Source organism: Cupressus sempervirens, chromosome 5 (genome assembly GCF_028749045.1).
Source record: "Cupressus sempervirens isolate cs-2001-9-10 chromosome 5, ASM2874904v1, whole genome shotgun sequence".
Lineage (NCBI taxonomy): Eukaryota > Viridiplantae > Streptophyta > Pinopsida > Cupressales > Cupressaceae > Cupressus > Cupressus sempervirens.
In genome coordinates, this window is record NC_143122.1 from 889,397,423 (window position 1) to 889,418,738 (window position 21,316).

The window sequence follows — 21,316 nt, forward strand, 5'->3', positions numbered from 1 at the left end:
AAGAACAACAAAGCAATGAACAAAAATCAAGTTCTGGAATGAGCCCAAAATGTCTCCAAATCCCTTAAAAGAGGGAATAACCCTAACTCACGTCCAAGAGGGTTTAATAAAACATATTTTAATAATAATTTTCATTTATTAGTCCATTTGTTTCCAAAGATTAGCCCCTTTTGCTGAAACTTCACCTTTTTGGGCCTGCCTGCCTTAGCAGAGATTATTATTTTTAATTATTTGAAAAGGGCACATGATAGAATTTGTCTCTAAAGGGCTTTAAAACCCTCAAGTGTAACACATGCGACTCTTCCACCACACTCTTTTCATTGAGGTATTTTTACACTCCTGTGGAAACCCTAGTGTAAACTACCTCACAATTGGCGATATGTCTACACACTTAGCCTAAACGATGGTCCTAGTGCAATTGCCTCATAGTCAGCAATCTGTTTACCCACTTAGGAACTTTGATACAGCTTGATCAAGGGTGCTCCTTTTAATACCACAAAGACATAACTAAGACAAAGAAATAACAACAATTTTTGAGAATAAAATATGGGCTTCTAATTATCTCCACAAAAGAAAAATTACAAAAATTTGAAATATAATATGCAAACCCACATGAGTGCCTTACAATAATTTGCAACACAGAGCTGCAAAATATCACCCAGAGCTATCCTAGATAATGTATGAGCATTCATTCAATAGACATTTTTATACCACCTGCGAAGTTTCTAGACATCAAACCCTAACCCTTGAGACCAACTAACTCAAAATTTCCATATAGAGTCGACCTAATACACCTTTGACACTTATTTTGATAAGTTTGGTTGGCCCAACTTTGGAAGGGCACAACTTTCAAACTATTTCTTTGGTTGGCTATTATAACCACTTTTTAGAACCCTCTGTTTTAATCTACAAGTCTTGATTAGCGAAGCTGACCCCATTTCAAAGCATATTCGGGGCCTCTAAGGTCTTTAACGGTGAGCCTGAAGTTTTTATACTAAATTGTACACCAAAGCTTATGTTATAAATCCATGAATACTCATAATATGGCACTCAGCCTCAACTGGTAGGCTAATATATCCAAGATAAACATCCACCTCTAAAATTAGGACATTTTGAGCTCGTATGACTTACTTACTATGTAGCAAGCCTCAAGAAAAAATAACTCTATGCTAAGACAACCATTATTCAAGAAACAAAAAGGACAATTTTTGGGTGATGCAAGATTACTCTTACACCTAGGATGCTCATGCATTAGACACCTGCGGTAATTCTAGAAGTGACCCCTTCACGTCTCAGGTGTTCAGAGAAAAGCCAAGACGACTAACCTCCTCCCTTGCTAGTCATGATGAATCTTCTACTAGCATACCTTTCCACTTGACCATGTACTCTTCATAAGTTTTGTTCCTTGTACTCTTTCCAATACAGTTGTCTAATATCTCTTCAATCTCTTTTCTAGTTGAACTAGTTGCTAGAATACTCCACTGCGCTTCTACAACTTCATCTCCATCACCTCCTTCATAATACTCTATCAAATCTAAAATGTTAAATACTAGTGGAATATTCAATTCAACAGGAAACTCTGCTTCATAGGCATTTCTAGAATCATGTCACTTTACTATCTTGCATAGTCCAAACTTCTTCATTTTTAGTTTATTATATGTACCTACTAAAAAATGCTTCTTTCTCAAATGAACAATGACTTCATCTCCAATATGAAATTCCTTATACCTCCTTTTCATATCTACCTTAGCTTTACAATGTGTACTCATCTTGATAATGTGCTTCCTCACCTGCTCATGGATATTCTTCAAATGTTCAACAAATTCTTTTGCTTTAGCACTGCTTATTTAACCTTTATTCAATTGTTGCAATTCATAAGCATTTCTAGGACTATTCCCATATACAATTTGGAATGGTGATTTACAAGTACTCATGTTGATAAAATTAATGCATGCAAATTCTACCTTTGATAAAATTAGATCCCAACCCTTTGGTTTATCTCCAACGAAGCATCTCAACAAACTACCCAAACTCCAATTCACAACTTTTGTTTGTGCATCATCTTGTGGATGATGTGATGAACTGAACTTCAAATCTATCTTCAATTTCTTTCACAATTTTTTCTAGAAATACCTAACAAACTTGGTATCTCAATCTAAAACTTTACTCTTTGGAAAACCATGTAGTATTACCACTTCTTTGAAAAATAACTCTGCTACACGAACAACATCACTAGTCTTCTTGTAGGGAATGAAATGTGTCATCTTTGAAAATCTTTCAACCACCACAAATATTGAATCATGCCCTCGCTGGGTCCTTGGTAAACTAAGAAAAAAATCCATGCTCACATCCTCTCGGGACTTCTTTGGTACAGGTAACGGCTGATACAACTCAGTATTTTCTTCATGCCTTTTGCCATCTAACATAATCTGCAATTCTTTACAAACTTCATCACATCTTGCTGCAAGTATGGCTAGTAATAATTCTTAGCAACCAAAGCAATGGTCTTATCTCTCCCAAAATGTCCATTTAATCCTCCACTATGCTTCTCCTTGGTGAGATTCTCTCTTGTAGAACTTCTAGAAATGCACGATTGACATCCTTTGAACAACATACCATCTTGGATAATGAAATCCAACCACTTTGTCCTTTCAAGTGTAACAAGTTTTGTACAAGCCTCCCAAGCTTCGGAAAAATCAAGATATGTTGGATATAAAGTCTTGAGTTCCTTGAACCCAACCACCTCAATTTCCTTCTCTATCAGCAAACATTGTCTTCTACTTTGAGCGTCTTTAAATTTGTTAGACGTCCCACTATAGTAATTCAAAACAAATGTATAACTCTACAAACACTCAACCCACTTCAAATGCCTTTGGTTCAATTTCCCTCGACTATTCAAATATTGCAAAGATTGATAATTAAGATACAAAACAAACTCCTTAGGAAGAAGACGGTGTCTCTAGTTCTTCAATGCCTGAACTATAACATTAAATTTCTGATCATAAACATAATATTTTCTTTTGACGCCATTCAACTTCTCATTGAAATAAGAAACATGTCTACCTTATTGGCTCAAAACAACTCATATTGCAGTACCATTAGCATCACAATCTACTTCAAACACCTTGTTAAAATCTGGAAGCGCTAAAATAGGATGCTTTGTAACTTTCTATTTCAACATATTACAAATTTTATATGCTCCTACAATCCAGTTAAAGTCTTTCCTATTTTGTCTCATTATTTCAGAAAAAGGCTCACAAATGCTATTAAAACCTCTAATAAGTTTTTTTGTAAAAACTAGCCAGTCCATGAAAAGATCTTACCTCACTTGCACTCCTCGAAGTAGGTCATTCAAGGATTGCCTTCACTTTCTCATGGTCCATTTTCAAACCTTTTGTTGATATGACAAATCCCAAGTACACCAACTCCTCCTTCACAAAACTACACTTCTGTATAGTTATTAGCATATTTTCTTCCCTCAACTTATCAAACACCTCATGAATATGTGTCAAATGCTCTTCTAATGTCTTGCTAAAGATCAAAATATCATCTAGACAAATAATGACAAACTCCTTCAATACCTCTTTCATGAGCCTCATGAAAGTACTCAATACATTGGTTAGCCCAAAAGGCATGACTAACCACTCATACAATCCTTCCCTTGTCTTGAAGGAAATCTTCCACTCATCTCCTTCTCTGATGCTACCCACTCTTCAGATCCATGTTTGTGAAATACATAGCTCCACTCAAACAGTCCATAATATCATCCATTCTTGGAAATGAAAATCTATACTTTATTGTGATCTTGTTAATAGCATGTGAATCTGTGCACATCCTCCATTATCCATTCTTCTTTGGTGCTAATATTACTAGTACAACACATGGACTTAGACTCTCTTAGACTCAATCCCTTCTTCTACAACTCATGAACTTGTCTATTTAATTTTTCACTTTTTGTTGTTGTCATTTTGTGTGTTGCCTTGTTTGACAACCTAGCTCCTAGAATCAAATCCATTCGGTGACTGATTTTCCTCACTAGGGTTAATCCACTAGGTACATTATCTGACTCAATATTAGGAAACTCTCCCAATAAATTTTCAACTTCTGCAGGTATCTCCTCTACTTCTTCTTTACCATCTTTCAGGATTACAACAAAATACATCTGCTTATGCTTTATGACTTTGAGAAAATCCATTCTATCAACAAAACATGTTCTAGTAGCACTACCTACCTTTTCTTCTTTCTCCTTCAACAACTTTGACCTATGGTTCACTCCATCCTTTGTTAGAGTGTAGGTATTTGCTTGCCCATCATGTACAACATGTCTGTCAAACTGCCATGACATGTCCAACAACATATGATATATGTCCATATGTATGATATCACACAACAACTTATCCTGGTAGCTTCCAATCTTGAACTTCACTAAGCACTACTCATTGACCATGACCTTGTGGTCATCCTGCACCTAGGCAATATGATACAGACACAAATTTTTATGCCTCTTGAGATTTAACTTCATGATCATCATCTTGTCTAATACTAGATTGTCAGTACTTCCACCATCAATGGTCACATCACAACACTTATCTTCACATTTGCACCTTGTGCGAAACAAATTTCTCCTTTGATTTAGGTTAATTCTCACCACTCAATAAGATTCTTTGATTAACTAGGACTTCTCCTCTTTCAACATCTTCATAATGCAATGATTTGGCATCTTCATCAACATGCGCAACTCTGGCCTAGCCTTTAGTTGTTCTATCTATTCTTCCTTGGCACTGGGAACATTCAAATGTTCTATGCCCTTCTTCTCCATGTGAAAACATTTGCCGCGAAAACCTCCTCTTCCAGCTCCTTGCCCTCTTCCTCTTCCTCTCTTATCTTTGTTGTTCTAGTCATGGAAGTGATTGTAATTATTTCCCCTCTAGTTCTGACTACTACTACTCGCCTCGTCCTTGTTCTTTTGATCATCATTTCGGCCTCCATAAGACCATCTACCAAATCTTCCATTGCAACCTCTTCTACTATTCTTGTTATCAAAATTTTTGTTTATCTTTTCCTAAACTCTTAGGGAAAAGTAGTATGCCTCTTGAATATTATTTATTCAAACTAGACTCAACTCCTCCTGAATGCTTGGCCTTAACCCATTAAGATAACAAAAAAATTCTCCTTGTCAACTTTTGGATGGCTCAATAGAACTCTTTAGTATAGTCTTGAACAAATCTTTCTGCTTGCTTCAACCCTTGCATTTTCTTTAGTAGATCAAGCTCATAAGCCATGGGAATGAATTGTCACTTCAATTTAACTACCATTTGGTGATTTTTTCCTCTCCTTTTCTATTTCTCTCCTACTGAATATCCTGCCACCAGATCTTTGCATGTCCCTTCAATTTCACCTTCAAAAACTTGACCCTATTAGGATCCTCAATTCAGACTCAAATTATTCCTCCAATTCATTGATCTAATTGATCAACTCATTTGGGTTAAGGTTTCTCAAAAATGAGAGAATCTCAAACTTAGGTCTTTTACTAATATTGGAGATGGCTTTAGAAAATCTTTCTTCCAGAGGGTTCATAACTGGCTCTTCTTCTTTGCCTTCATCATTGATTTTATCTCTTACAATAAGATTTATGCCTCTATGCATATGTTTTGTCAATGCTTGCATTTGTCTCTAAAGGATTCTAAAACCCTTAGGTGTAACACATGTGACTCTTCCACCACACTCTCTTATGGAGGCATTTTTGCACTTTCACAGAAATCCTAGTGCAAATTGCCTCACAATTGGCGATCTATCTACATGCTCAGCCCAAACCATGGTCTTGGTGCAATCGCCTCACAGTTAGTGATCTATTTACACACTTAGGAACTCCTGCTCCGATACCACTTGATGAAGGGTGCTCCTCTTAATACCATAAACATATAATAGAAACAAAAAAAACAACAATTCATGAGAAAAAAACATGGGCTTTGTTGTCACTGAGGTTTGAACCCTTGTCCAAAGCCTATGCATGAGGACAACCTAGTGAAACATGAAAACAACCTCCAAGCTGTGGGACTTGAACTATGAGGTTGAGTCTCTGGAGAAGGTCAGCTTCCTCTTACTATCAGGGTGCACCTAACTACTCTTGGAGAGGAAAAGGGAGAAGGAGAACATGAAAGTGAATCTACCTAATCTAATCTAAAGAGGTGATGCACCAAAATAGAGTGTTCAGACCAATCTCTATCGATATATGCACTATTGAACCATAATGAAACTAAGGACATACACATTCAGACTTGCTTTAGTATAATAATCACATACAGATCAAAAGACCAAGATGAATGTCACAAGGAAAGAGAGATTCACTTATATTATCATTCATGGGCCAAGGAGATACAGTTATGCAGATCATAGATCTCTACAAAACATCAGTAAGAGGCAAAGAGTTCTTGCACTTTCATAACAATGGCTGAAAGATATAAGGCAGAAAATCATGCAGTTCAGAGGCACAGGGGAATTTACACTAAGAATCTGCAGAGCAATAACAGAGAAAATAGAGAAAGGTTGACCCCTTCAAATTTTTTAGAAGTTGCCTTTATAGCTCGGGCATAACTGAGATGTCCTCCAACTGAAGTTACTCCCCAACCACTACATTAAAGTCCTACATAGAACAATCATGGGGATCCAGAAGAAAATCCGATCTGAATATAGCTTTTTGGTACCATGAAATCTGATTTTTAACTAAAATAGGGCCTCAAAAAGATAGAAATGACACCATAATTGTGCTTTGACCAGGTAGATAAGTTGGATTGGGGGGTAGAGTGTTCCTCTTTGTTTCATATTTACTCCAGGGTGGTTGGAATCGATCATAAGATCAGATTATGCAAAAAACTTCGGTATCCCCTGTTCCTAGTTCACGAACCAGCGTGGTCAGCAGGTCAACATAACCTTGGCACTGAAATGAGCCACATGGACCAACAATCTCTTTTCACTTTGCCACCCCACAAGGTCTTCCCGAGGTTCACTAATCTTTCTTTACTAATTGCGCCAATTCCTCAAACTCCAACTACGATGGTCACATTAACTGCCAACGCATCTAACCGTTATTGCCTCCACCAAACCCACTAGGACACATGTCACTGAGGTGCTATGTCGCTATGCATATCCTCCAAGCAATTTTCCATAGTGAGATAGCGCCCACTGTGGATTTAGACTGATCTGACGATCATGAAGACTCGCCATATTATTGCGCTATCTCCTTAAAAGAAACTTGAAAACTTAGGCCCACGAACCACTTGGCAACCACCTGTTATCTTCATCTTGGCGTAACCTGGCCCTACCGATCCATGTGGCACAATGGTGCTATGGGTAATATCCTCATAGTTTTCCATAGCGAGATAGCATCCACCGTTGATTTTCCCTAGATCTATGGTGATCAACAAAAATGCACGACTGCACACCGAGTTGGCTGAGTGGACCAATGAAATATCACCACTGTACTATGACCCACCTGACAATTGCCATCAAGGATGAGCCATAATATTACTTTGGAGAAGGGCATGCCCATGATGTCGTCTGTGCCACGCGTTGTCGAGGCGCTATATCGCTATGGATAATTTCCTCGCAGTTTTCCATAGCGAGATAGCACCCACCATTGATCCAAACTGATCTGAGGGTGAGGAAATCTTCATGCATTCAAAAGGGGCGTGGGTCCAGGTAACTGTTGACATCAACGAACTGCCCAGCTGGCGATGAATCAAAGCCTTGTTCCAAGAACAGTCATCCTTCCACGTTGCCAGAGGTCCCACCGTGTGCGCTAAATTTCATCACTGATATCCAACGGGGCATGCTTGGGACTCACCTTGCTTCTGATGTCGCTGTAGTATCATTTTTCGTCCGGGCGCTATGTCGTTAACGGCGAGGAACACAAATTTTTTGATAGTGCTATAGCGCCCACCATGGATCTATCAAAACTCAGCGCTGGAGAAACAACAAGGAAAGGGAGGACCCACCCGACACATGGCCAAAAGGTGCTATGTTCCTATGGAAAAACAACATGCAACTTCCCATAGCGAGATAGCACCAATCGTTGATCTTCCTTAGATTTGACGATGGGGACTTGCGGGCCCGTAGAAATATTAAAATGCGCAAGGAAGAAATATCATAAGGTTAGCCTAAAGTATTTTGCGCCCTTTTGAATATTTGAATATTTAAAACTTGTGAACGTTACTACGTTGAATTCAAATGTGGTGATTCTGGCGGGAAGGCAAAAATGACCAACATGCTTCTTATTGTCACCGCAAATGCATAATTACAAAATTTTGAAATACAATATGCAAACCCACATGGGCACTTTCCTTTCAGTAATTTGCAACATAGAGCTATGAACTATCACCCAGAGTTGTCCTAGACAATGTACAAACATTCTTTAAATAGACATATTTACACCAACCGAGAAGTTTCTAGACCAATCTTATTAGATTTCCACAATCCATTAAACATATAATTTTTGCTTCTAGATTTGGTTGTGTTGGCTTTTTTTAGCATCAACATATCATATCACACTCTGTGATCCATCATCAGGATGAGAGAATGCAAGAATGGAATAGTTCTAGATTTGATTGTGTTTGTTTTGTTTAGCATCAACGTTTTGGATCACACTCCGTGACCCATCATCAGGATGAGAGAATGCAAGAATGGAATCGTATATTCTTGCATTCTCTCATCCTGATGATGGGTCATGGAGTGTGATCCGAAACGTTGATGCTAAACAAAACAAACACAATCAAATCCATAAGCAAAAATTATAAGTTTCTAGACATCAAACCCCTACCCTTGAGACTAATTAACTTTAAAATTCCATATAGAATAGGCCCGATACACTTTTGACACTTATTTTGGAAATTTTGGTCAACCCTACTTCAGAAGGCCATAATTTTTGAACCGTTGCTCTAATTGGCTATTATAACCACTTTTCATAATCCTTGGCTTAAGATTTGCAAGGCTTTACACACAGAAGGTCAAATTGACCCCATTTCAAAGCTCATCTATTGTCTCCAAGGGCTTCAATGGTGAGCTTGAAGTTTTTATACCAAAATTACACACCAAAAATACCTAATAAATCCACAAATACTTATCATATGGCACTAAGCCTTAATTGATAGGCTGATATATCCAAGATGAACATCCACCTCTGAAATTAGGACATTTCGAGCTTGTATGACTAATTTACTAAGTAGAAAATCTCTAGAAACAACAACTCTGCAGTAAGACAACCCTTATTCAATAAATAGAAAGGAAATATTTTTGGGTGATGCAAGATTGGTCTTACACCCACGATGGTCCTCTGTCACAACCTTGTGTAATGGACCCAAGAAGTTTAAAATAATAGGATCTAGTGCCATTCACTTCTAACCTTTTGAATTTATCTTTATCAAAATAGAATCTATCAAATTTGCAAAAGATTGTTTTATCCCCTAGTTAAAGATTGGACTCAGTATACAATATAGCTTTGTTGTTAGTCTTATTGCTATCCAAACTGCCAAAGAGCTTGTGTTTATTGATCTTTTTATACCAAAAGTATCTGTCTGCACCATTCTAGTCAAAATGACACCCTTTAACCTCATTTTAAGGGGGTTCAATCATATTAATGTCATTTCCAAAAATCCATGAATTGTTTCTTAGTTGGAACATCCATTTCCACAACTCAGTTCTTTCTATGTGGTCATTTTCTGCATATACATTATAGGTGCCAATCTTTTCATGACTATATCTAAAAATGATCCAAATTATTTAGATTAATCCGTGACAAGGAGGACATTCCCAATTGGTAATATGTTTGCTCCACTTAGGGCCAACTAAAATGACAACCCCACTTTTCCTTTATGGCGAGATGTGGTGAAGTATTTGAGATCTTTTGAGATGCATTTTAGGGATACATCTTGATAAAAATCAACAACTTTAATTTCTTGGAGAAGGATAACATCTTTTCCTCTATTCATCATAAGAAATCTTTTAATAATATATTTCCTATTAGGGGAATCAAGGGCCATGACATTCCATGACATACATTTCAAGTCCATAGGCAACCTTAAAAATCAATATCCATGAGTGTTATAAAAGCTCTTATAGAAGCTTGGGAGTTGTTTCCTTGGTATTTATTCCCTTTATTGTTATTAAAGGAGTCCTTCAATCCCCCTCTCTTCTTCTTAATCACAACCTCTTAGGGGTCCAAGTATTGAATAGGGGTTTCCAAAGTGTTTCTTAACCTTTTGATCCTTTCCCTCCCCTTCTTTTTTAGAGCATTAAAAATAAAAATGCTAGGTTCATCTTGAGTGGCATTGACGAGAACAATAATGATCTCATTAATATCTTCTTTACCTAATTTTAGTGCATGAAACATCTCTTAAGGAGCATCACTTGGCTCTACCTCTTGAATCTTAATGGTACCAGGGTTAGAAAAGACATAAAGGGGAAATGCAAAAATGAAATGCTTGCAAAGGGGAGGTGGGGGAGGAAGATTCAAGATGATCACAAGGGAGAAATTAGAGAGCTTTTTCTCTTTAGCATGCATATTTTGAAGGGCTTCCAAGCCATCACAAGAAACTACAATATTAGTATCGTTGTTTAAATTCTTAACCCTACCCAAAATCCTAGATTCGTTCTTAGTCACCTTGTGGACACTTCCAACCTTGCTACCATTCTTATCTAGGACTAAGGGTGAAATGACATGTTTTTCCAAAGATGCCTAGTCCATGGAGGTAGGATTGTGGGGTGAGGAACCTTCACCTTTGGAGGATCTGTTACTAATAAACATAGGATCAAGGACCCTTGTGATTTTTTCAATAGAAAGTTTTTGAGCATTCTTAGTCCTGTGTTTAGGATGAGGATCATAGGGCTTCAAACCAATTTTTCAAGAGTTGGCCTTAAGTAGGTTTTGACCCCTAGGGAGAGTCTAGCTGGTGTATAAAGTGACAGGTTCACCTTTTTCGAGAAAGCAACTTTGAGGTGGTCAAGTTTTTTAGAAATGACCATAAAGTTTGATGGAAGATGTCTTAGAGGGGGTATGAGAAGAAAATTTAAAGGGCTATGTATTTGGAGTATTCTTGGCAAGATTATTAAGGTAAGAATTACCATTGCAAGTCTCTAATGATTTAGGGTTAGCAATAAGTTTCTTTTGATTAGTGGACAAGAGCTTCACATACGTCTTGTCCTACACAAGAAGCACACATTGATTCCTCCAAGGAATGTAACAAAACAAGAAACCAATTGATCATCCAAATCATTTCCCCCCCCCTTGGCGATGTCTAGACTAGGGTTGAGAGATATAAGGACCCTTGCATTAGTATGGAGGAGAAGATAATTAGTTTTTATCAACCCTTATAACATTTATAATGAGTTAAAGAGCACGAGGTATAATATTGAACAAAAATGGAGGAATGTTTTCATTAGAGAGCCACCAAGGGCAGGATAGGGCAAAAATCTCCTCTTGTATAGGTTATGGAGACCATGAGATGACCCAAAAGTTATAGGCACCTATCCTCCAAAACTGTCTTAATACTTTTCTTTTCGCTATTATTGTTTATTGAAAACCCCAAAACAATCCTTGCTGTAACATACGAAAGCATGAAAAGTGAAAAACTAATATTTTTCCCCACACTTTATGAAGCCACTCATTTTAAAAAGTTTGAGAAGGCAGATTAGTTAGTTCCTGGGTTGCTAGAAATACAATAGAGCTCTTTAATTTAGATTTTTCTACATCAATAGCCATGACCATTTGTTGGTTAGGTTTAAGCGTTGGTAGGTAGTTCCTTACACCCATTGAAGTCCTTGGTAGAGGTGGATGTGGTTGATCACTACTTGTAGAAGCGTGCTCCATCTAGGATTGAGAGGGTTTCTTGTAATGCTTCCTTGAAAGATGCATGTTCGACCACCAACGATTTTTGGAGACATTGAACACTTTGATTATGGCTGGCCATTGGGAAATAAAGACCCTATAGAAAAAAAAGTTGGATAAGGAAATAAATGCTATTAATAGAAAATGACCTTCTACACACAAGGAAGGCCTACTTGAAGATCATACTCAACTTACAACCAATAGATTTCTTATTTATATGTGAAACTATTTTTAAAACTAGTTATCAAAAATTAAATGAAAACAACTTCAAATTAATCTGAAAAGTATTGTAATATGTCTACCAATATTTATATAGTTATGTAAATTTGTAAAATTTATATAGTTATGTAGATTTGTAAAAGTATATGTTAAATAATTTTAAAAAAAAAATATTCCTTCCATCCAATTTAATTCTTTTCGGTCGCATAGGCAAGATTCAGTCCCCCAAAACCTAAAATTTATTTTCAGAGGTTTAAGCCAATGAAAAAATGCAGTGGCAGTCACAGAGTTTCTGAAGGAAGGTGCCGCCATTGTTAGAGCTGAAAGGATCAAGATTTCCGACAATGTTTAATATGAAGAAAAACCAGCAGCGCCATAAGAGCAATGTATCCAGAGGAGGAGGAAGAGGAGGACAAGGAGGAGGAAGTAACAGAAAAAGAAAAACTCCTGCAATTGGCAATGACCCATTTTTCAACGATAAAACCTTTAAACGACAAAGAGGGAAAGGGGAGGAGATTCACAGCAGCGAAGAAGACGACGACGATTTTGTTGACAGAAATGGGGAGGAAGAAGATGAAGACGTCGCCTTGGAAGATACAGAGACTGCTGATGATAAGCGACTTAAGTTGGCCAAAGCTTATCTGGACAAAATTAGGGAAATAACAAAAGATCAAGATGAGGAAAACGAAGAAGATGAAGATGAAGAAGGGCGGAGGGGTAAACGGGATTCGCTTGTTGCCGAGATTCTTCAGCAGGAGCAGCTCGAAGAGAGCGGCCGTGTGCAGCGTCTTCTTGCTTCGAGGTATTTCCCTTCTTCATTTAAATTTATTTATCGGATTGATAAAATTCTCTTTTTGGCTAAGGTAATAATTGGGAGGATGATTTTGAAGGTATCACGTGCGAGAAAACTTTTTCTTTATAAGAACATCGAGCAATGGAGTTCATGAAATCACTTGATTTTTGTTTTGGTTAAGAGACAGTCCTAAAGGTAGAAATTGAGCACGACAGCGTTTTAAAGAAGCAAGATAGACATTGCAAGGAGCAACAGAACTAGTGTCAGTTTACATGGGCAATATTGTGTAGTTTTCTCTTTAGGGACATTTCCTATTTTTGCCCTAGAACAATAGTTCCTATTTAGGTTGAAAACTGTATTGTATCTTAAATATTAAAAAATGATGAAATTTAATTATCATTCAACTCAATAATTCTGAAAAGAAAACTCATCTGAGTTTTCTGCTGTGTCATTGCTGATTGCAGTTCTCTTCCTTAATATTGACTTGTCTTTCACTCCTTAATAGGTCCTCATATATAATCCAAATTGCTGATCTGCTTATTCGATTTCCATTCCAAAAATTTCTTGAATGCTCCCATCTACAAATGCATTTTGCTCACCCTTGTAGCTTCCAGAGTTGGGGGACTCACACCTTTCCATAATGGGGCACTGCTTTTTAATTAGAGAAATGGCAGAAAAGCTTCTGATCTACAGCCATGGGCTGGTTGTCTGTGCAGTACATAGGCTTTTGGGTGGGGATTTTCTCTCATCTGAGCATTGTTGTTGTGTGAATATGGATATTACGACAATGTTTGTTGCAGTCTTGAACAATGTTGGTGAAGCGAAGGATATGGTTGCATTGTGTACGAAGCTTTTCAAGAAAATTTCCTTGATGAATTAGACCATATGCAGGAGAACATTGATGAAAAGAAGATGATCGCTTTGCTAAAAGTCTACTATGTGATATGTCAATGAGGGAAGGAAGTGAAGAGATATCCCCTTTGCTGGGTGGATGGTTCTAGAATTGTGTAGCGGTGGATGGTGGCAAGATGCAATACTTTTCTGAAGAAATTGATGGACCTACTAAAGGAGTGTGGCCTGGTTGGTTGCAGAAGTAATTCATTTTGGAAGGTCTTGCTAGGGATGAGGAGAGTGTTCAGGTCAAAGATATCAGTGTTGCCTCCTCTAGTTTGGAGCTACTTGTGAAAGAGGATTTGGCCATTCATTCTAAGTGTGGCCCTGGATGCCTAGTCAAGGTTTGTGCTGCCAAGGAAATGCCTGGATGGGTTGTTGTTTAGTAGGATTTATAGAAGATGTTCGGTTGAGGGGTAGATGAATTACAAATAGAAGTAATAATCAGGACATTTTGAATACAGTCTCTTGCCCAATGATGTGATTTTTTAGATATTACTACAAGGGCGCTGCCCCTAGCCGCTATTTAATGATAAAAAATATTCCAGTCAACCCTATTAAAAATTAAATTGCTTTATAATTTCTTCTAACTCTACTTTCCCTTTTAAAATAAATTTCTTCTGTTTAATTCTTGTAGATATGGTTGGCGGTGGCCTATTATAATGAATTGCCATTATATTTTATTGTATATCCTAGGTTTATTTATTAAGAACATGATCTCTAGCATGGGCATGATATATTGCAAACGTAAAGTTGTATCATATGGTTGGTTGTAGTAGTTGTCTAAATTCCTTCAGAAATATGGAAACTTTTTGTTCCTTTGAATCTGTCAAGATGAGTAATACATACAAGCATGCAATTATATAGTCATAGGCATGAAGAGTTTTCATAGTTCAAATCAAAACTGTATTCATTAAAAGGCAACTTTCAAACCTAAAACAATCCTCAAATATAGTCGCATATGATTCTATAGAGGAAAACATGCAGAAATCATACAAGAACTGTGAAATGAGGTAAAAGGGGGTAGATAAATAGTTACAGAAGTCTGTGATAGAAGTCAGCTGTATTGCTTGATGTATAGGAGCATTGCTTGTGGAGGTAGACTTGGCCATGCTGTAGATGTCAATGTTTCACATCCAAAACATGTTGAGGCTCTCGTTAATACTAGCGGTGAGCTTTTAGCATGTGGGGAATATCTCAGCTGTGCTGTATAACACTTTTTGGTGATTTATATACGTGGGGAAATGGTAGTCATATGGGTTCTAGAAGAGCTAAATGGACATTTGGAAGGAATATCCTCATCTTCAATTTCTTGGGGACCACGACACACTGTTATAGTAATCTCTATAGGCTAGTTCTTTACATTTGGTGATGTAACATGTGTTTTGGGTTGTGGAGAGGGCCTCAAGAAATGAGCCCCCTTGCTCCATCTGATCTTGAACTTTTGGTAGAGGAATTGCCCACTTTTGGCCACACTTAAAGAACAATCCATGGTTCTTACACGAGACCAAATCAAATAGCTGGAAATGATATTTTACAAGAGTTTCAAGAGATTGCCAATTATCACATTCATAGATGTATCTATGCAAAGGGATTGACTTTCAACATTTTCTTCTCACCATGTTGGCAAAAAATGCTCAGATAAATTAATGAAGATTGAAAAGGGTACAAGTGCCTAGGTTTTGAGGTATGTGACAACTAATTGCAAAAGACGAACCTCGTAAGGGATCCATTGAAGCCCATAAGTAATTTGTGGGATGAGGTAGAGGTATCCATATCATGGATGGAATAATGGAAACCTTTAGTTGTTGATCAATCAAAGTCATTGAAGTGACTTGTAAAAGGAAAATGCATCTAATAATAGTGGATTTTAAGGGGGAGATGAAGATGGTGCATGTGTTGATTACATCTTTATCTTGACCATTATCATAATAGACAACACCAATAATTGTAGAGTAGTTGGCTTTTGGTTGAGGAGCATTATTTGTTGGTTTTCGTGAAGGATCGCTGCAAATGTACTAAGCGCTGCCAGATTGGTATTTGTGTTCCAAATGCCAGCAACCTCTAATTTATAATGAGCAAAGGCTATGAAGAGACGGGGATGCACCGGGGACTTGGGCTATGAAACTATAATTATTATGCACTATTATCATAGTAACATGGAGACACGTCCCTCCCCTTTTGCCCCACATCTCGAAGAAGGGGATGCACCAGGTACTTGGGGACTTTGTCCCCCTATCCCAAGCGACACCGTCAATTTCTGCCACCTTCACTGAGGATGGGGGGATGTCCAATGTTTACTATGTGCTGATTTGACTATTTATGTTCAATGTTCGATGTTCCAACTCAATGCAATGTTCAAGTATTGACACTTTTACATCTTTATATCTTCTATTGCAATACATCTTTTCATAACTAGCATTTTAAGTATCGTATGTATAGTATATACAACGCCCCGTCCCCTGCCACCGTCTCCCCGTTGTCCCCAAATTGAGGCCCCTCTGTAAGCCCGTCCTAGGAACTTGCCCCCCAATTCTGCCGTCCCCCCGTCCCCGAAGGCGGTGTAACTATGACTATTATAGATTGCCCGTTTACAAGAAGCAACAAACTCTTATAGTTTATAATTAATATTACAAAGTAGTTTCAAAATATTAATTGTTATTGTCTATTAATAAATATTAATAGCATAGAAGCAAAAAATGACAAAAAATCACGATTATGTGTGATTAATCATTAGTTGGCATGTGCAGTGATTCATTCTCCCAAAAATCAAGGATTTTTGGTCAACGACTTTCAACTTTTTTTGCAATTTATTAGATGATTAATTGGCAAAAAGTGACAATTTGATAAGCAAAATAATTACGGGAAACTAGCAAAAACTCTAATAGCAATTGTGATGGGAAAAACTTGCAAAAATATGACGTGTTTCTCTACGAAATTGATGCGTGGCGTTCAAGATGCAATTGGGAAAGTGGGGTTGAAAGTTTTGCGTAGTCGCGAAGTATTGTAGATTCGGGAAGTGGCATGAGAGATAGGCAATTACAAAGAAATTTTTCCTCTCTGCATTGAATATATTGTATAACTTGATTGATAATATTTCTTTTCTAACATTGATTTTGTTTATGTGAATTTCAAATATTTAAATTGTTGCAATATGAAGCAAAAGAAGATCATAACAAAGCTTCCTTATTTGTTGCAATATATCTAAAAGAGCAGGGTAACATTGTTTTTCACTATCTATTTTAGAGAAAACAAAGAACCCGTCAATAATTATATAAATCACTTTAGGCTTGTCAATTATGACATATAAGTTCTTATGATTTATGAAATTGCTCAATATTTATAACTTAAATTAAATTTATAATTCACGCAGCTCAGTCTTTATGTTCAACATATATAGAATTGTTTTGTTATATACACGTGTATGTATCACTTCACATATGTGTATGTCATGCCAACTTTGTATACAATTGTTTGTTGAGTGTATATAATGAAAGGAACTTGAGAGAGTTCTAAATAATGAATTTTCCTTCTTATCAATTGATGAGATTAAGGGGCTTCCTAATGAATGCTTCATAAGGCACAATACTTGTTAAAGGTTTTGCAAACAGGGTTTCAAGCAAAGTAGCCTTAACCTTGGACGAAACTCCATGGTTAAGCATGTCTAAGCTATAATACTAGGATGAATGACCTCTCGAGAAGTCCTAATGCTTCACCTCTACGAGCTTCACCTAGATGCAACGAGTGGTTAGTGCTCCATTCATTTTCATGAGGGATGGGCTCTTGTGAACCACTACTCACAAAACATGGGTCAACGAGTTTAACTCAAAAATTATTAGCAATATCAAAATTTAACTTATGGAAAATATCTCCAACTTATCATTTGATGAGCTTAAGGGGCTTTATAAGGAATGTTTCATAGGGCAGAACACTTGCTGAAGGTTTTGTGAATGGGGTTGCAAACAAAGTGGGCCTAACCTTGGAGGCAACTTTGTGGTTAAGTGCACTTTGAGTTGGAATAGTACTAGGATGGGTGATGTTTTGGAAAGTCCCGATGCTTCACCTCTGCTCATCACCTAGATTCAATGAGTGTTAAGTGTTCCATTCATTCTCATGAGAGATGGATTCTTGAGAACCATTACTCAAGAAACTTGGATCAATGAGTTTGACTCAAAAATTACACTGATGAATTTTGATAGAGATATCATAGTTTGACTACTTGTGGAAAATATGGCCTACTTATTATTTGATTTGTATAAGGGGCTTTCCAATAAATGGTTCATAAGGCACAACACATATTGAAGGTTATGTAAATGGGGTTGCAAGCCAAGTGGGATTAACTTTGGAGGAAACTTCGTTGTTAAACACACTTGAGCTAGACCGCTATTAGGATGGGTGACGACTTGGGAAGTCTTGGTGCTTCACTCTTTATCACTTAGATGCAATGAATGCTAATTGTTCCATTCAATCTCATAAGAGATGGGTTCTTGTGAACCACTAATGAAACTTAGGTCAATGAGTTTGACTAAAAAACTACATAGATGAATCCTGATAGTAAATATAACGATTAGATTTTCTGTGGAAAACATCTCCCACTTATCAATTGATGAGTTTAAGAGGCTTTCTAAAGAATGATTCTTAAGGTACAATCATGGTTAATTGCACTTATGCTTGGAGTAGTACTGGGATGGGTGACCTTTTGGGAAGTCCTAGTGGTTCACGTTTGTGAGCACCACTTGGATGTAATGAGTGCATAGTGTTCCATTCATTCTTATGTGAGATGGAATATTGTAAACTACTACTCATGAAACTTGGGTCAATGAGTTTGACTCAAAAACTACACAGACGAATCTTGATAGCAATATCACAAATGAATTCTACTTAAATGAATATGAAGATTTTCGTAGCTTCATTCTGATTTTGAAAAATAAGAAAGGCCACATCATATTTTGTTGTTCAAATCATAGCTTGATTGAATTCTAAACAAACAATATCACGGTTAAAACTTTGAGTACTCCAAGTTTAAAATATATCAGGAGGTTGTGCAAGTGCTTTGAATCATTATGTATGTCCCTTTTCATCCATTCTATGGAAATGTCCTTTAATTAAAAAAGAAGCGCAGTTCTTGACTGCTTTTCTTGAGTTTTTCACATTTTTTTGTCTATATCTGATTTTTGTCGATTTTTTCCAAAATTCCACTCCTCTGGTTTGCGGATTTAAAAATCCCACTCCTCTGGTTTGTGGATTTACTCCCCAAATGATTTATGCTTTTATGGGGCTCTAAACCATGAGATACTCTGCTTTGGTTATCAGTAAGTTTATACATTGCAAGTTGAAGTTATGATTTTATAGTACCTAAATTTTTGTTATAGTACTTCGCATTTTTGCAGTACTATACATTTTTTATTTTAGCTATGGCCTTAGTGGAACTTAAATTTAGGGACATTGCAGAAATTATCTTTTTGGGACAAGTTCTGCACGTTTTTCTTTTGGGTGTGGATCCAACTCTAAATGATGCCATGGATATACAGCTTAAGCTTTTGCACCAGAAATAAGTACAGTTGACTGTATGCCGTCAAATTACAATGATCTTTTAGTTATTTTTATTGGTGTCTGGAGTTCTCAACTGTATATTGGTTTAGTTGTGTATTATTGTTGATGCGACAAATAAGAGCAACTTGATGGCCTGGAGATTCAAACCTCTTGTGTTTAAATTTTTTATTATAAGAACTTTTTTTCTTGAGGTGATTCTTTGTGTTTATTTAGACCAGGGCTTTTATTTTAAAGTTTTTGAGTTTCATTCACCAGAGAATGGTTCAAACACTTAAAATTAGTAGTTATGATAATCTGAAATATTAACAGAAGATTGTTAATCTAAAAATACTTGCTTGTTTACTTGATTGTCAATGAAATATTAACAAAATACAATTTAAAGATAATTTTTTCGTAGATGTTATGATAGCTTGCTGGTGCATTTATCTTTTCTCTACTTCCAGAAAAGGCATTGTATTCAACTGAACTGCCTAGTCGTTTGATTCTGTTACATGTGTGCATACTTCATTCAAGGAACAAGTCTATGCGCATGAATGTTTATAGCTGTTTTAGTTTCTTTTTTTGATGTTTATATCATGAATTTTGAATAGCTATCCAGCCTATTGGTAATATTTTTTTTTTGCTAAAGAAATGTTGATAGTGTGGTTGGTGCTGAGTTTTGTAAAAGAGTTCAATGCATAGCCTCGTATGATGGTTTGAAGTAGTAAGTAATTGAGTGGACAATTATTCCAAATTCCAAATTTCTCTAATAAGTGCCACGGGAAATTATTGATTAGCCCTTCAAAATTTTGAAAAGAATTCATTTAGTAAATGGAAATTCAAGACAATATGTTGTGGTATGTTAGTTTGGTTCCGTATAATAAATGAATGCTAAAGGTCAATTCTCAACAGGGTTGTGAAGCCTTCCAATCAGGTAGAGTGGCGAGTTGTTAAAAGACACAAGCAGTCTGTAACAGCTGTAGCTCTAAGAGAAGATGATTCAAAGGGTTTCTCAGCGTCAAAAGATGGTACTATTTTTCATTGGGATGTTGAAACAGGTGCAAGTGAGAAATATGACTGGCCTAGCAAGGAAGCCTCTACAAAAAGTTTAAATAGGAAGCAGCGCAGCAAACATATTCTATCAATGGCTATCAGTTCTGATGGCCGGTACATGGCTACTGGAGGATTAGATCGTTTTGTTCATCTATGGGATACCCGCACACGGGAACATATTCAAGTACAAATTTCATAACCTCTAGTGCTTATCCATTATTAATCTGGGCAGAGCAATCATTCAATTTTTAATCTTCTCTATTTACTGCAGGCCTTTCCAGGTCACAGGGGAGCTGTGTCTTGTTTAGCTTTTCGGCAAGGTACACAGCAACTCATATCTGGATCATTTGATCGCACAATCAAATTGTGGAGTGCAGAAGACAGATTGTACATGGATACTCTCTACGGTCATCAAAGTGAAATCCTAATGGTAGATTGCTTGCGAAAAGAACGAGTTCTTTCTGTTGGACGTGATCACACATTGTGTTTATGGAAGGTATCTTTTAATGTATTGGTGGAAGGATTTAGGCACTTAGAGATATCCTGTTTCATATATAATTTTTTATATAGCAGCTCAATTTTACATTAAAAAATAATGTCACTTCTTTTGAGGTGTTTGATGATAGTATTCTGAAATTTTTGCTATCAGTATGTGTTGTGTGTCATGAAACAAATACCAAGATCTGCTGTAATTTGCTTTGAAACTTCTTGTCTAGAAAATCTGAATGATCTTATGGTGTAGGTGCTTAGCTCATCATATCATTCTCCCAATCTAGTATCTATATTATGGAGCATTCCCGTGGTTGTGAAAAGTTCGTTTTATCTTTCACAATATTTTACCCCTTTTTTCTAGCTTCCCTGTATAGTTTTAGTATTTTATTTGTTGACATTATATAAAATGATGGATCATTTATTACTAATGATGTTCAAGGCAGATAAACTAGAAATTC

The 21,316-nt window shown here is 36.7% G+C and overlaps 1 pseudogene; it reads left to right on the forward strand.

The window, feature by feature from the left end:
* Positions 1 to 12,441: 12,441 nt before the first annotated feature.
* LOC149558778 (U3 snoRNP-associated protein-like EMB2271) overlaps positions 12,442 to 21,316 on the forward strand; it is a 45,038-nt pseudogene continuing 36,163 nt past the window's right edge.